Raw genomic sequence first — 17,752 nt, 5'->3', positions numbered from 1 at the left:
TTTTCATTGCATAAAAACAGTTTCTCCATTTGAATACATTTTAGCACATGCTATTTTCAGAAGTCATGATCTTCAAAATCTGATTCAGGAGACTAATCACCAAAAAAATGCCTCTGATTCATAGTTATTCTGTGTCCAAAACCATGGCACAGTCGACAGAAAGGTGGCGCTATAGTTGCAGATTACATCTGAAAACTTTTAAGTATACAGCTCCTGGCCTGTTTGCCATAGAGTCACAAAACTGTACAAATAGGCTAAAGAAAAAACTACCACAAGCAGCAACATAGTGTCAGGGTTGGGGTTTATGGATTAGGAATGAGGGGTTAGGGTTTATGCATTAGGGATGGGAGGTTAGGGGTCATGGTTTGTGTATTAGGGATTAGGGGTTGGGTTTATGTATTTGAGGTTAGGGATTAGGGGTTAGAGTTTATGTATTAGGGATGATGGGTTAGGGTTTATATGGGATCACAGTTATTTATGCATAGTGTCTGCAGACAGCAGTCTGATCGTTGTTCCTTTGCATGTAAAAGTTTTCTGTCTATTTCTGGCGACAGTGCAAACAGCCAGTTGGAAATGTTTCTGTGCAAAAAAAGAAACTTCCAGAAGAGGTGTCAAGAAAAACATTATCATCTGTTTATTTGAAAAAACAGAAACAAGTACATCCGTAACTCAATAACCAACAAACCAGAACTTAAACTAAAGAGATGTCTGAGCCAGCTCTTGGTACAGGCATGAGGAGCCACATGAGACGCATGGTAGAACATGCATACACGCAGTCATGTGATGCATGGTCGAGCATGCATACACGCAGTCACATGACGCATAGTACAACATGCATACACGCAGTCAAGAACTCCATCATGCCATCACTGTAGAGAGAGGAAACGCAAAGCTCCAGCCAATCAGCCATGAGCGCTGGGAGAAAAAGGTCGCCCGGCAACAGTGGAAACGGCAGCCCTGTGTGCACACCGCTAGCAGCCTGTACGACTGAAGCAAGTACGGACACAAAAATAAGCTAATCGTGTCATATCATATAAAAAATACAAAATAAAAACATTTCCAGTTTTAACCAGTCATAATTTCCCAGGATGCTCTCTGTGGAAGAGGGGGACCCAGAAAGAGCCGCGGCTGAGGGGCCAGAACAGGCCGGCAACGTGCCAGCGGCCTTCCCTCCACCGGCATTCCCTGCAGCGGCCTTCCCTCCACCAGCATTCCCTGCAGCGGCCTTCCCTCCACCGGCATTCCCTGCAGCGGCATTCCTGCGGGCCTCCTCACCAGCATTCCCTGCAGCGGCCTTCCCTCCACGCATTCCCAGCAGCGGCCTTCCCTCCACCGGCATTCCCTGCAGCGGCCTTCCCTCCACCGGCGTTCCGGCCGCAGCCTGGCATGGCGTGCACGGCTCCCTCCACACAGACAGCTTTATAACGCACTTTCCTCCGTCTCTCATCTCACCTCCTCAAACAAGATTATCTGCAGTTACCAGAAAGTGTAATTTAATACCTGTGCTATTAGCACCTCCAAATCTCTGAGGTTAAGCATCAGCTTATGCGAAATGAGAAGGTTGTGTGTGCATTACAGAGAGGTTAGGACCTCAGTGAAGCAGGCAGTTTCATTAAGCACCCAACAGCCCGCTACACACAGCATATTATTCAATTACCTTACAGCTCATTCAAGGAAGCCGAATCATCAGGAATAATCTGTGCACCATACACACAGCAGTGTGGGGTATGAGCCTGTCTAACGTACACACTGCAGTGTTGGGTATGAGCCTGTCTAACATACACACAGCAGTGTGGGGTATGAGCTCCGTCTCATAGCAGTGTGGGGTATGAGGGGTATCTGTCTCATGGCAGTGTGGAGTATGAGGGGTATCTATCTCATGGCAGTGTGGGGTATGAGAGGTATCTGTCTCATGGCAGTGTGGGGTATGAGGGGTATCTGTCTCATGGTCATTGCAAAATGTTGGGACATAAGATCACCGCTCACCCTCCTGCTCCATTCGTTGTTAAACAGAAATTTTAAGATCTTGCAAATGACTCTTTCATTAAGCAATCATTAATCCAGCAAGCCCAGCCCTATGGAGGAAACTAACCTGTGAATGAGTTTAATATGAGAGGATCTAATATCACACACCACGCTGCGGTGAAATGGACCTGCTGTCTCTGGCACATTCTAATAAAGCACAGATTACCCACAAGCCTCCTCTGGCTCCACTTAACTACTGCTGACCTGGCAGATCAGCTGCGGCAGCAGAAGGTGAGGCGTGGGGCTCCGCCCCTGAAGGATATTATAATGAAGAGGTTTTAAGCCTGAACTGGGAGGACAGTGAGGCCAGGCCTCATATGAGCAGAGTTTCCTCTCCTACTGAGCTGCAGGGGCTTCAATGACATCCTCCATGAAGCTGCTACGAAGCCATCTTGAGGAGGGAGCAGGGCTCATATATCAGAGCTGGGGCAGTCTGGGGCAGTCCTGGGCAGATCGGGAAACAGCCCTCACATAGTGTATTATCACTTCAGTGATTGTCAGGCAGCAAAAACATCTGGAAATGACAGTATGTTCCTTATCAGAGCACTGGAAGCATGCAAACAGACAGCGCAGACAGCAAGCGCAGTCAGGGCAGCCAGAGCAAATAGGACAGACAGAGCAGGCAGCCAGCGCAGTCAAAGTAGGAGAATAAACACACAGCACATTGATTAAAATCACACCTCCTGTATAAGACCCCTGCTGACAACATGCACACAAAGGAGCCTCAGCTTCATAAGGTAAGTGTGGCTTCATAAGGAAAGTGTGGCTTCATAAGGAAAGTGTGGCTTCATAAGGTAAACACAGCTTCATAAGGAAAGTGTGGCTTCATAAGGTAAACACAGCTTCATAAGGTAAATGTGGCTTCATAAGGTAAACACAGCTTCATAAGGTAAGTGTGGCTTCATAAGGTAAACACAGCTTCATAAGGTAAATGTGGCTTCATAAGGTAAACGTGGCTTCATAAGGTAAACGTGGCTTCATAAGGTAAACGTGGCTTCATAAGGTAAACGTGGCTTCATAAGGTAAACGTGGCTTCATAAGGTAAACACAGCTTCATAAGGTAAACACAGCTTCATAAGGTAAACGTGGCTTCATAAGGTAAACGTGGCTTCATAAGGTAAACACAGCTTCATAAGGTAAACGTGGCTTCATAAGGTGTAAACAGCTTCATAAGGTGTAAACAGCTTCATAAGGTAAACACAGCACACTTCAGATTCTGTGCCAGTGAGAAGTCTTTGATGGTCTGGCATCAGAGACACAGCGACTGCAACTCTACTTCCTGTCTGTTTCATGAGTCTGACGCTGCACGTGCCCCCCCCCCCCCACGCCCCCCCTCCCTTTATGAAAATTGACTACACAAGGACTCCATTTTATGTTGCGGTTTTATTAGAGACGTCCTGTCTGTCAGGCGGGGGCCGAGCTGCAGAGCGATGCTGGTGATTAATCTGTCCGTCGCCGGCTGGCTGGCCCATTTTTCAGCCGGTTGTTTAAAACCTGTGGCTGCTCTCCCTTAGGGGCGTATATGCATTTCCCCTTGGTATTTATTGATATTCTGTTTCCCTAAATACAGCACCATTTGTCTCTGTTGTCACATCTCTGGGCCGGCCGTGTTCGAGAGAGCTTGAAAACGCACCGTGATTGATAGGCAATCTCACCACCTGTGTCATCCATGGATTTCTCAGCTCACAGAGGGCTTTTACCCTTTCAGGAGCATTAATTGCCAATGTCCTGTTGCTAATTGCCTTATGTATTTGATTTAATACGTGAAATTAATTCATTTGAGAGGAGCCTCTGCACTGAGGAAAGCAGCTAAGTTAGAGGGAAGCATCTCTGCAGCCTTCAAGCGTTAGCCCGAGTTCTGCTTTAATTAGGTTGGATTTACGGAATTCTCCTTTAATTATGTTGCGGTCACTTTAATTGGGAGTAATTCCGAGCTCTGCAGCCGCCTGCCAGTACCAGTTAGTTTTTTGCTTGCTGAATGTGGTGTCTGGTCTGAGTCGGGTGTTTAAGTTTAAGCCCAATGCTGTGCTTTCCACACATCTGCCATGCCCAGAGCAAATCTCAAAATGGCCAGTCTGTTACCAGTTACAGTGCACTATACGCAAATTCAGCTAATCTAAAACTGCACAGGGTTTTTAAACCTTAAAAAAGAAAAACCATAATAATGTGTGAAATGAAGATGTTGTTTAAATGTAAAGATGCAGTACAGCTATATTCCTGTTGATGAGTTCTGTGATTTCACACTTAGTGTGGCGGCTGTGTTACTATCCTCCAGCCATTGTGTGTGGGGGCTGTGTTACTATCCTGCAGCCATTGTGTGTGGGGGCTGGGTTACTATCCTGCAGCCATTGTGTGTGGGGGTGTATCTGCACATTTTGGGGGCTGTGTACTTAATGCGACAGCATTTGGGGGCTGTTACTATCTCCAGCATTTTGTGTGGGGCTGGTTACTATCCTCCAGCCATTGTGTGTGGGGGCTGGTTACTATCCTCCAGCCATTGTGTGTGGGGGCTGGGTTACTATCCTCCAGCCATTTGTGTGGGCTGAGTTATCCTCCAGCATGTGTGGGGCTGGGTTACTATCCTCCAGCCATTTTGTGTGGGGGCTGGTTACTATCCTCAGCCATTTGTGTGGGGGCTGGTTACTATCCTCAGCCATTTTGTGTGGGGGCTGGGTCACTATCCTGCAGCCATTGTGTGTGGGGGCTGTGTTACTATCCTCCAGCCATTGTGTGGGGGCTGTGTTACTATCCTGCAGCCATTGTGTGTGGGGGCTGTGTTACTATCCTCCAGCCATTGTGTGGGGGCTGGGTTACTATCCTGCAGCCATTTTGTGTGGGGGCTGTGTTACTATCCTCCAGCCATTTTGTGTGGGGGCTGGGTTACTATCCTGCAGCCATTTTGTGTGGGGGCTGGGTCACTATCCTGCAGCCATTTTGTGTGGGGGCTGGGTCACTATCCTCCAGCCATTTTGTGTAGGCTATATATGCAGTATAGACCGTATATGCAGTATATGCAGTACAAGCTGTATTTGTGAAGTTTACATTTTTTTCTTGTGCAAGCATCACGCACGTGTTCTTAATTGTCACCATCTCTTTTTAAATTGTTTGGTTTTGACTCTCGAGTGCAAAAGATTGTTAACTTCATTTAGGCCATTTATATTCCACAATACCTCATTTTTATCATTGTCATCCTCCAACACTTTGAGTGCAGTGCACATAAGGGATGGAAAACGACAGTAAGCTTGAGGCTCATTGTTTTTCTTAGGCCAAGATTTCTAAGATGTAGCCCAGCTTTATCTAATTTTAAGTCTTTGTTTCCCAGAATAGCTAAACAAAATGTTTATCAAACAATGTCTATAGCATATAAGTCTACTAAAGCCGGACAGTTATTGGACCCTTTAAACGGGTCCCTCTAAGCGGGTCCCTCTAAGCGGGTCCCTCTAAGCGGGTCCCTCTAAGCGGGTCCCTTTAAAAGGGTCCCTCTAAGCGGGTCCCTTTAAAAGGGTCGACTACTAGAAAACAGCCTTTAGGCTCCCAAAAAAGTCCCACCCCTGGTTTGCATAACTTACTGTACCGTTCAGCACCACACTTGCTGTCTCTCTTGGGACTGTACCGTTCCCCTGTAGGGTACAACTGGCCTTCCATATGCTGACATACACATGCATGCATGAAACATAACAAATAAATATATAGAACTGAATTTTTTAAACTGGTGTTTTTTATATAAATGATGTCATGCTTCAGAACTAAATGTGCCGTGTTACATGACAACATCAGGGGCATGTGTCACAATGTGGTAAGTTTATATGAACAGACTAAGCTACACAAACAAAGTAATAACCAGCTTCAGCAACATACAGGGACATGGGTGCTGAAACAGGAAGTGGTCCTGGGGCTGGTCTGGATCCAACAGTGGCCATAAAGGAGTTTCTCTCTGCTTAGAAACAGCTTCGAAAGAAGCATCCAGCATCACCCGTAAGAACAGAGCTGTCAAGCAGAGCAATTCGCCTCTGAAAGTTCCTCAGCGACATGCTTTGAATTGCATTATTTCTTTGTTAACTGGCAATTCAATTAATTCATTCTCAAAAGGAGCTGCCATCTCAGCAGTAAAGTATTTTACATTATTTCTGCTCTTCATTTATGATGAGAGGTTTGAATTGAAATTAACTTTCCAAATGCGATAAGGCAAGCCACAAAAGATGCTTCTTCCCCATTGTTTCAGGAGTTCGGTTTTCTACCAGGAAAAGTGTCAGCAATAATGCAGGAACAGCACGTCTAAACCCAAGAAACCTGACAGTGAAATGTGCGGAGTTACACAGTGTACTGGGGAATGACAGAGCGATAACAGAGCAGACTGTGTGTGTGTGTGTGTGTGTGTGTGTGTGTGTGTGTGTGTGTGTGTGTGTGAGAGAGACAGTGTATGTGTATGTATTTATTTCCCAATAAAAAATAAACAGCCTTAAGAAAATGTTGACTTCAGCTCCACATCAATTGACTCCTGCATCCATTTAGACAAACCAGACAGTCTTTCTGCAGCCCCATCACTACTATGGACAGCATTCTCCTTACTGCATTCATACATGTCCTGTAACCACCAGCCAAGCACTCTAATCAGACACATCATTCACATCAACACTCACAGAACCAGTTAAAAACGCGACAAAATCCAGTTCCTTCGGAGTACTGACAGAGCGGAAATCGGTTGAAAAGGTAAAATGTTAAACAGGTAAACTACTTCACTTTCAGCCCACTGTGTTCTCCATGCGCAATGAGTCCCTTTACGTAGGGAGTGAGGAAAATAAACAAACTAACCTAATACATATAGGATCACGTAGAAATGACTCTGCGACAGAGCGCAGATCTGAATCAATATAGCTAGCTTTTATGTACTGGCTCATGACAACGTCAAAGAAACCCCCACCACAGCCTGCTCTAAGCATGGTCAGGTCAGTGAAGAATAATAATCCTTTCCACCGTTCCTTTTTCATAGTAGGAACAAAAAAACCTTTTGGAAGCAATACTGAAATAAAGAAATAGAACAGGAACATTTTGAACAACATCAAGTGCATAAAACATGTGGTCTGTCCTGACTGTAGATCTCCAAAAAGACTAAAATCACAGCGAGGGAAAGGACTGCTGCAGACCAAAGGTCAGCCTGTCAGTCTGCCCTTGGCTGACCTCTGTGGATCCCTGCGTGAGCCTCATGACCACACCTGTCACTCAAACACCGCCTGCATTGGCTGGACTGTAAACCTGAGCACTGCTAGTGGAAAAGCAGATGACATATTTCAGTAATCTTTCCTTACATGATGGAGAATAGCAGAGCAGACAGTCAGACAGCAGATGGCTCACGCACGTGTAGGTTCTGTCCTACAGGGCCTCTGCTGCACTTCAGCAGTATTCAGGGCATTTCTGCATAAAAGCTGCTGCATTTGGCCAAACACAAGCCGAGCCCATGCGACTGGCAGCTCCATACAACCCCACACAGCCCCACAGAGCCCCACACAGCTCCACACGGCCCCACAGAGCCCCACACGGCCCCACACAGCTGCACACAGCTCACTCCACACAGCTCACTCCACACAGCTCACTCCACACAGCTGCACACAACCCCACACAGCTCACTCCACACAGCCCCTGTGTGACTGGCTGCAAACCGCACTGCAGATCTGTCTGCGGGGCCTGTTTCTAGAGCCCTCTCTCTGGGGCGTTTGCAGTGGCTGATGGGTAAATGCCCTGAAGAGCAGATGTGAAGGATCTAACAGGGTTGTCCACCTCCGAGCCCCAGGGCCCCCCCCCCCCCGCCATGAATAAACTCACAGCTCAAATATCAGAGGGTAATTGGGCCATGGTCCTTTCTCAGGATTCCTGTTTTCTTTCCCCTTCTGAGAAAGAAAGCGAAAGAAGACAGGAATGCAGCAGCTAATTGCTTCAAACACACAATGCCATGGCATCCATGTGCTGAATTAAGTGTGTGACATTGAACAACGACAGGGCAACACACACCCCACACATCATGCCCAGTTCACTCAGCGGAAAGCCAAGCAGAATAAGTCCTTCGTATAAAATGATCCTCATCAACTTTTATAATTACAGAATTTTAGCGGGAGTCCCAAACTAATAACCGTGTTTCAGGTGGGTGGAATGGCACTTTGGACTCCGACCAAGTCAAAAAAATGCTGATTAATCAACATTTAATATACTTGCGAGTATGAAAATAAAATTGTCATGCTTGGAGGAGTTCATGAGTTCATTAGCAGACTTTCAATATCCCACCCTTAGGTTAGCCAATCAGCAGTGATTTATACGCAATAAGCCATTCTCATAGTCAGCATGCAATTTCTAATGTAATTGAATGAGCATTCTCACAGCAGCAGTTCAGCGCAACGCCCAGCAGGGGGCACACTAGTTTCACTAGTTGAAGTGACTTCTTTTTCTCAGTGCTTCAAAATATTGGCTTTGAAGTGCAATCTCATAACTACATTAATAAAGCATAATCTAATGAGCCGTGGCAGAAACACTTTATTTTTTTTATTTATTAATTTATTCCAGGAAGCCAATTAATGCAGTGTGTAACCTGGCATGTTTGAGACCAAGCTAAAAATCAAACATTGATGACTTCCTGCAAGTGCAATCAATTTTCCACTTGGGTGTAGAAAAATTCCAGTGAAGTTAATTGAACATTTAGAGCATGCTGGGAAGGTAATTACCGGCTCAGGTAGAGTGAAGGCCTTATCTACTGCATATTATGCTGCGGAGAGAAACTGGAACTGTGGGTCTGTTAGACGGTACTGGACTAATCTGAAAAGCACAGAAGGCTAATTGGTTAATCGGACCGCAAAGAACAGGGAAGGTAAGTTAATTATGGAAGATCAGTTAGCCATTAACATCATATTAGTGCCATTCACTTTCATCCCACCCCACCCCTACAATAACGCCCAAAACCAATAGGAATAACTAAAAGGTTTGGCCAATTCTATGAAAAAAAAACTTTTAAACTCCCCCCCACCTCCCATCTTGACACCAATATTTCCTATTTTGTCAGGGGAAATTATACCGGTTATATTTTCAAATTCAGACGCTATCCTGTAAGACCAGGTGCACCTTTGACAGGGAGCTGGCTCCAGACCATGCCTCCCTCCTGGAGGGGATCTGCACTTTATATCTCTGAGTATTTCCCAGATTTTGTCAGACCCTAACAATGAATGGCAGTAGGAATGGGCTGCAATATTAGATACCTGGAACATGCCTGTCTCGGTTAGGCACACAGGACAACAATTCCCACTATCTGTCCTCTGTCTTCCACCATCTTATAAAGCATTTACTTCATAAGAGGAGAGAGTGAAGGAGAAGCCACAAAGTCATGTATAGAGCCCTGATCTCTCTCCCTCTCTCTAAAACACTATCTGTGACTGAGCCCTGGTGCATCTCTCTCTCTCTCTCTCTCTCTCTCACCCCAGACTCCAGGCCTCAGAGCTGTCAGGCATTAGGCACACACACGTGCTTGCGGGGGTCACGCGGGGGTCACGTTATGAACACGCTCTCTGGAACGCGCAGCCGAGCTGCAGAGTCTGGTAATGACAGGAGAGGCAAGTATGCGATTTAAGAAGGAGTCATGTTGCTGTCACTCTGCTTTCCCACATCAATCCCAGTCCACATGCATTCTGATGTGCTCCTCTCTGGGTTCCCCCCCCGAAAGGCCTCACACCTGTCAGCGTGACTTTAAAATGGCCGCTTCTTTACCGCTGATAGAAATGTAAATCTGTGTCTACCTATTCATTTGTTAACCCAGCAGCCGTTTGTGAAATTAATCATCAGGACAGATAGTCCCATTTACACAGAGATGGGCACTGAAACAGGCAGCAGTGTGCACGAGGAGAGGGCGACATAGCTCAGGAGGTAAGACCGATTGTCTGGCAGTCGGAGGGTTGCCGGTTCAAACCCCGCCCTGGGCGTGTCGAAGTGTCCTTGAGCAAGACACCTAATCCCTAACTGCTCTGGCGAATGAGAGGCATCAATTGTAAAGCGCTTTGGAGAAAAGCGCTATATAAATGCAGTCCATTTACCATTTAGGCCTAAATATGAATAAGCATGTTATACTGCTCAAACACCCAAAGCCCCAGCGGACGGCCCCCTCGAACCTTGGGCCAGGAGAAGGCAGTCACGCATGTGCATCTGGGGATGAACCTACAGCAGACAGGTGGGCTTAGGGGTGGGGTGAGGGTGGGGTAAGGGGCTGCCGTCTGAAATCAGTGCAAAAAATCTCTCCAGTTTTCAGAAAACAATCTGGTAAATGAGTCCAGTAGAAATGTGTCCAGAACCAGCTCTTTGTGTTTTCTGCATTCATTAATTCTGCTGTTCCGTGGGCAAGGGGCAGAAATAAACCCTCTTCTGTTCATCTTCCTTTCAACCCTGCAAAAAGAATTCATTCAACACAGCCACCAATGTGGAAGAGGCCATTCTGCTAATTGCATAAAGCCAGCTGACTGATGTGAGCATGGGATTCAGCTGCAGTCATACGCCACCAACATCATTTCCCTGTCCTCAGGTGTCAGTGGGCTGATGTCCTTGGCATGTACTGTACATTAGCAAGCCATTGTGTGGTTATAAAGCACAGATCAGACACTATGGTTTATTCTACACACACACACACTTCTAGACTCCACTTCTTTCCCTGTAACCGTGTGAGGTTCCACTGTAACCATGGGAGTTCTCCTGTAACCATGTGAGGTTCCCTGTAACCTGGCGATGACCCCTCACCCCTCAGATTGGCTGCAGATCAGCGGGTCCCAGCTGGGCATTGGGAAGCAGTGCAGGATGCAGAGCAGCCAGGCGGGGTTTCTGGCCTGAGCCCAGTTCTCCCGTCACATTCTGTTCATCCCGACCAGCACCCCAGTAACAGGCCTGCCACGGGGCACCAAACACAGTCAAACACAGTTTCTTCTGTAATGGGCCCTGTGCTGTGAAGGCTCTGACTGAATTCTGAAACGATGTTAGCTGTTCAACGCACACACCCTCCATTTAGGACTAAGTACATGGTCCTTGTGTTCATTTGCATTATCTAGAGCATCTGAATAAAACATAAAACCTGGATTCAAACAGGGCAGCACAGCTAATCCTAAACAGGATGAAACTGTCCTAGTTTGATTTGATTATTAAACAGTCCAAAATATTTTCATAACCCCCCACAAGCAAGTTGGACATTTTTTCAAAATGCACTGTCATTTATTTCTGAGGAACTTAGAGCTCAATAATAAATATTGAACCTGGTGATGTACACAGGACATTTGGGGATCTCTGCACTAGGACAGATGGCTGTCTTACATAGCAATTCGCTGCAGTTCTTTGAATCTCATCTCAGTTTGTGTCAATAAACAACAGACATTGAGAGCCTGATTCTTTAAATAACCTATTGTACCCAAAGCTGAACATCTATCTATCTTCCCACAGGCTTGAGCAGAAGCAAAACACAGCCCTTTTCTGCCCTCTAGTGGCGAATATAATCTAGACATTCCAGTCCTGCAGAGGGCTGCTCTCACCCCTTTGTTTTGCCAAAGTGTGTGATTCAGGACCGTGTGTATTCAGGACTGCGTGTGTATTCAGGACTGCGTGTGTATTCAGGACTGCGTGTGTATTCAGGACTGCGTGTGTGTTCAGGACCGTGTGTGTTCAGGACCGTGTGTGTTCAGGACCGTGTGTGTTCAGGACCGTGTGTGTTCAGGACCGTGTGTGTTCAGAAGCGTGTGTGTTCAGAAGCGTGTGTGTTCAGAAGCGTGTGTGTTCAGAAGCGTGTGTGTTCAGAAGCGTGTGTGTTCAGAAGCGTGTGTGTTCAGAAGCGTGTGTGTTCAGAAGCGTGTGTGTTCAGAAGCGTGTGTGTTCAGAAGCGTGTGTATTCAGAAGCGTGTGTGTTCAGAAGCGTGTGTGTTCAGAAGCGTGTGTGTTCAGGACCGTGTGTGTTCAGGAGTGTGCATTCAGAAGCTTTTCCTGAGCGTGTGCAGCCTCAGTGTGTCAGCGCTCATCCTTGTTTAAACAGATTAACTGACAGCAGAGAGAAAACAAGCCAGCCAAAAAAATCAGCAAACAAGCCAGCAGACTACCCAGCAAACAAGCCAGCAAACAAGCCAGCAAACAAACCAGCAAACAAGCCAGCAAAAAAAAAAAAAAATCAGCAAACTACCCAGCAAACTACCCAGCAAATTAACCAACAAACAAGCCAGCAAACTACCCAGCAAACTAGCGCGTCCCGACAGAGCCAGCTTTAGCGCTGCCAGAGACAAGCCCAAACTGCCACCACCGCCAAAGAACCACGTATCCTTTCCCACGGTAAAAACCCCACTCCGCCCTCCCCACCCCAGCCCCACACACCCCTCTCCACCCCCACTCAGCCCCACCCCAGCACACCTCTGCCCCACCCTAACCCCACACACCCCTCTCCACCCCTACTCTGCCCCACCCTAACCCCACACACCCCTCTCCACCCCCATTCAGCCCCACCCCACCCCACCCCACCCCCAGATACAGAGAAACCTGCGCAGATACAGGGAACTCACACACAGATACAGAGAAACCTGTGCAGACACAGGGAACTCACACACAGATACAGGGAAACCTGCACAGATACAGGGAACTCACACAGATACAGGGAAACCTGCGCAGATACAGGGAACTCACACAGACACAGGGAAACCTGCGCAGATACAGGGAACTCACACAGACACAGGGAAACCTGCGCAGATACAGGGAACTCACACACAGATACAGGGAAACCTGCGCAGATACAGGGAACTCACACAGATACAGGGGAATCCAATCCTCTCCCCTCTCAGTTATTTTGAAAGGACAGGAGAGGCGAGCTCACCTGCAAATCCAGTTAGAGCTGGGACTGTGCGAACGCTCTGCCACCCTGCGGTGACCTCTGACCCCCAGCTAGCCCTACGGCATTTCAGCCTGAAAGGAGACATCTAACGGCACTTATACAGATTACCCCCACATGCTCTCCATCCCATTGCCAAAAGAGGATCTCCCATTCAATTAAAGAAAACCTGTTTTATTGATTTCTCTTCAGTGCTATCAGAGCCTTGTGTGTGCATGTGTGTTTGTGCAAGAGTGCAATTTTACAAGTCACAAAGACACTAAATAGCAGCAAAAAGAGCAAACACCCGGCCTTAACCACCAAATAGCTAGCACAGGCTAACGTGCGCATGCGCTTGCCTGTGTGTGATGTGTGTATGTGCACGTATGTGTGTGTGTGTGTGTGTGTGTGTGTGTGTGTATGTATGTGCACGTGTGTGTGTGCATCTCTGTCTGACCTTGAGAAGAGCAGGGAAGCTGGCCAGGTACCACTAACGATTTTACAACGACTGCATCTTAATTTAGGCTCCTGTAAGCCACCCCTCTCATATCCACCATCAGCTTACATCTTAATAAAAATATCTCCAGACAGCTCATGAAAAACCTGGAAACAGGAGCACAGGGTCCAACCAGTAGCCCCCGAATTACCCCGAACAGCAGGGCATCCGACTCTCTCAGTTTGAGTGTAGAATGGATGAGCAGGATATAAGAATATAACTTCATTGTATGGTAGCTTCAAAGCGCTTGAGCAGTTTAGAGGCATTTTGAGCTGGCAAAAGGAAGACTTCAGCCCGTCTCCGTGCAAATCAATGTTTGAAATGAGGATAAATGACAGCATTAAATATGAGGCCAGCGCATGTTCTCCCCACGACTCCCGATAAAGATCACGTGACATGCCACGCCCAGCCGGCTGTGCTTAAGGTTGCCATGGAATCCTCTTCGTAAAAGTCAAAAAGAGCACAGATCATTTTTCACTTTTCTGTCATCGCTGATGCTCAACTCTCAGCCGTGCCTGTCTTTGAGATCCCACTCGCATTCAGGCCATTACGATCGCCCTGATAACACGTCCTTCCCACTAAATCATCCTTTCATTCTGCCATCCCACCATCACTTATTTCCATTCCACCATTAGTTGTTGATGGCCATTGGGCATATGGCATAAATTGCAAAGAGCTATCAGGATAATCTTAAGATAGCAGCAGGGCAACAGAGAGGCAAACAAATGCACTGAAACAAGGAAGGTAGAGATGTGCTATAGTTATTCATACTGCTCCTCCCACTCCACTCTACTCTGCTCCACCCATCCCACATGCTCCTCCTACTCAGCCCCACCCACCCCACACAGCCCCACCCACTCCACTCTGCCCCACCCATCCCACATGCTCTTTCTACTCAGCCCCACCCACTCCACTCTGCCCCACCCATCCCACATGCTCCTCCTACTCAGCCCCACCCACCTCACACAGCCCCACCCACTCCACTCTGCCCCACCCATCCCACATGCTCCTCCTACTCAGCCCCGCCCACTCCACCCCACCCACCCCACATGCTCCTCCTACTCAGTCTCGCCCACTCCACTCTGCCCCACCCACCCCACAATCTCCTTCTACTCAGCCCCGCCCACACCACACAGCCCCGCCCACTCCACTCAGCCCCACCCACCCCACACAGCTGTGCACATGTGAATGAGCTGATCAGCCACAACCACTGAATGTCCTCAGATCTCCTATGATTTTCTGCCATATAATCGCTACAAGACTGTTGTCACGGGATACAAAACTGATATATAGCCATTTTGCTATTTTCCTTCTATTTTTTTCATAATTAACAACAATGAAAATGTTATACAATTCAGTGGTGCGTAGCTTAATATTTGTTACAATTATTTTATTTAAATGAACTTGTCATTGACGTCAATCATTACAAGACTTGCTTGCTGTCAACAGAACTCAACTATAGCATTTCTGTATATCAATCATTATGACATGGTTTGTGTTTAAATTGCTGCAATAGCTATTATTGTGTCTTACACTGCTTATCATAAAAAATAAATGACACGTATAAGGTCTAATAGCCTATACATCTCCATATGTAAAGGGTTTGGCAAAATATTTTCACATCTGAAAAAAAAAAAGTCAAGCTTGCAATATAGCTCAATTACCACAAAGAAATGTTTATTCCCATTCCCTGGAGTTTATGCATGTATAAGAATGCTTTCACATCAGCTTCAGCCTTTATTGGCCAAATATGTTTGTGTACACAAGGAATTTCACTCAGTCTATCATTCACTCTCAGTGTAACAGCCAAGAGAAAAACAATGAAAACAAGTATATACAGTAATATTGCCAAGAAATGTACATTATATGGCACATTGTACAATTTTATAAATCTCAACTTGTGCATCACTTTTCATGTTAGATCAAATCTACAGAATTTTTTTTTTCTTTTTTTAAAGAGTTAAATAAAGTTTTATAAATGAGCCTCATGGATCCGTTAAGTTTCCCATCAGTCTGAACAAACTGAGATAGATAAAATATCAGTAATATCAGATATAATAGTAGTTTTCAGGGATGCACATAAGCCAGCTAAAGCTAAACTCCAGATTTACAGCAGCTTGTTGGCTAGCTGTTCAGCCAGCAGCATACGGACAGCAACATAAAGCTAGCAGCATATGGACAGCAACATAAAGCAGCATAAAGCTAGCAGCATATGGATAGCAACATAAAGCTACATAAAGGTAGCAGAAAGCTAGCAGCATATGGACAGCAACATAAAGCAGCATAAAGCTAGCAGCATATGGATAGCAACATAAAGCTACATAAAGCTAGCAGCATATGGACAGCAACATAAAGCAGCATAAAGCTAGCAGCATATGGATAGCTACATAAAGCTAGCAGCATATGGATAGCAACATGAGGCAGTATAAAGCTAGCAGCATATGGATAGCAACATGAGGCCGTATCAAGCTAGCAGCATATGGATAGCAACATAAAGCAGCATAAAGCTAGCAGCATATGGATAGCAACATAAAGCAGCATAAAGCTAGCAGCATATAGCTAGATAGCAACATAAAGCTGCATAAAGCTAGTAGCATATGGATAGCAACATAAAGCTGCATAAAGCTAGTAGCATATGGATAGCAACATAAAGCTGCATAAAGCTAGCTAACCTAACACTGCTGTACGCCAGCTAACGATGATGCAAAACACTTAGACTTGGAGTACTAAGCAGCACTTACCTGTTTGCCAGTGGTCTTCTGGGCTGCCTCCTCTAGTGGTGGTTTCATGGGGGGGAAATGTTTCCAAAACCTTAAACGAAGCTTTCCAGGATGATTGGTGAAACCTGGCAGCACATTTCCATCTGGTCCATCAAGGCCCTCTTCCTCTGTTGATGGTATGGGACATTTTTTACAAATATATCCAATTAGAAATCAAAGACTTAGGCCTACTGCTTGTGAAGAGTGAAGACTAACTAACTCTTTCTCTCTCCCACAGTCAATAATCTTACCATCCAAGCTCATGTATATGTATGTATATATATATATATTCACCCACATTTAATATCTTACGCAGTGTGCTGTAATGGGTTAGACTATATAATATATATATAGTCACACAGGTATCAGGCTCAATGCACTCTTAAATGATCTGTGCCAGCATCATCAGAACAGAGATGTTCTCCACCCGGGAAAATTGACAGGGAGTTGCAGGTTGTGTTGTGCTGCTCTGTGAAATAGCACAGAGCCAGTTAATAATAATGTGAAAAATTCTAACCTGTGATTCATAAGTGTCACAGTAAAAGCAGTGGCTACTCAGATCTGGCCCTGGAGGCCAGCAGTCCTGCTGCTTTTCATTCTTCCCCTCTAATCACGACTGATTTCAACCACAACACCTGGGACACCAGGTGTGAACACCTGGCCAACCAGTGGCATTAACTGATTAATTAACTATGGGTAGAAAAGAAAACCAGAACTAGTATTGGCCTCAATGGCCTGGTTTAATAATCCCATTCTCTACTCACAATGATTCAGCAGGCTCTCTGCAATGTGCATTGGGCTCTTAGTAAAGCCTAATATTTGTAATGTAGCACAGCCCAGTCCTGAAGACCCACTGTGCATGCTGGGTTTTGTCATCTCTTAATCAATTAAGGTTGCTGAAAATGTGTTCTCCCATAATTGTGTGGTTAAACATATTTTAACACAATGCAGGCTTGGCTCATTGCCATTTGCAGCCAGTAAACTCCATTCATTTTACACTTGGCTTTAGGTGTCCACTATCTGAGGGAATGGGACCCAACTGATTCCACCTGTCAGTCTGTAACTGAATCAATTTAAAATGGAGCCTCTTTCTATTTCAATTATTTGCCATATAGTACATACAGCAGAGTAAATGAAGTTTGGCCAATTTAAATTCCTGGGATATGAATATGAGATATTTATTTTTAAGGGCATACATAGCAATTTCTGGCATAATGTGATGTTCTGGATGTTTAAAAAAGGCAAATTAAGAAGAATTAGTCTAATTAAGAATAATTAGCAGCTGATTACAATAGAGCTTGTGGTTCAGACAAAAACCGGCAAAATATGGCATTGTTGATCTGCCAGGAGTTCTTTCATTTTTCTGAAATTCTTGTCAGGAAATGTTATCCTGACACTTTCCTAACAAATGAAAAATGCAATCTCACACAACTGGAGCTGCATACGCCATGTTTGGTCAAATTATAGTGCAATCTCAAGTCTGATTAGTTTTGGTTGAAAAACTATGATTTCTAACATATTCATAACTGCCCATCTTCACTGAAATTCTGAGGGTGCACATTACCTGGAAACCACACTGGCATTTCAAAAAGTTTTTACATTTAAAGCTAAATTTAACCA

The 17,752-nt window shown here is 45.6% G+C and overlaps 1 long non-coding RNA gene across 1 annotated transcript; it reads right to left on the bottom strand.

The window, feature by feature from the left end:
• Positions 1 to 611: 611 nt before the first annotated feature.
• Positions 612 to 16,808, bottom strand: LOC135264551 (uncharacterized). Its single transcript, XR_010332731.1, has 3 exons — positions 16,650 to 16,808; positions 16,115 to 16,260; positions 612 to 1,470 (listed from the first exon to the last, which is right to left on the bottom strand). It is a non-coding gene; the product is annotated as an uncharacterized LOC135264551 (long non-coding RNA).
• Positions 16,809 to 17,752: the final 944 nt, after the last annotated feature.

Source organism: Anguilla rostrata, chromosome 10 (assembly GCF_018555375.3).
Source record: "Anguilla rostrata isolate EN2019 chromosome 10, ASM1855537v3, whole genome shotgun sequence".
Lineage (NCBI taxonomy): Eukaryota > Metazoa > Chordata > Actinopteri > Anguilliformes > Anguillidae > Anguilla > Anguilla rostrata.
Note: the sequence above shows the minus strand (reverse complement) of the source record. Positions and strands in the feature narration are given on the sequence as shown.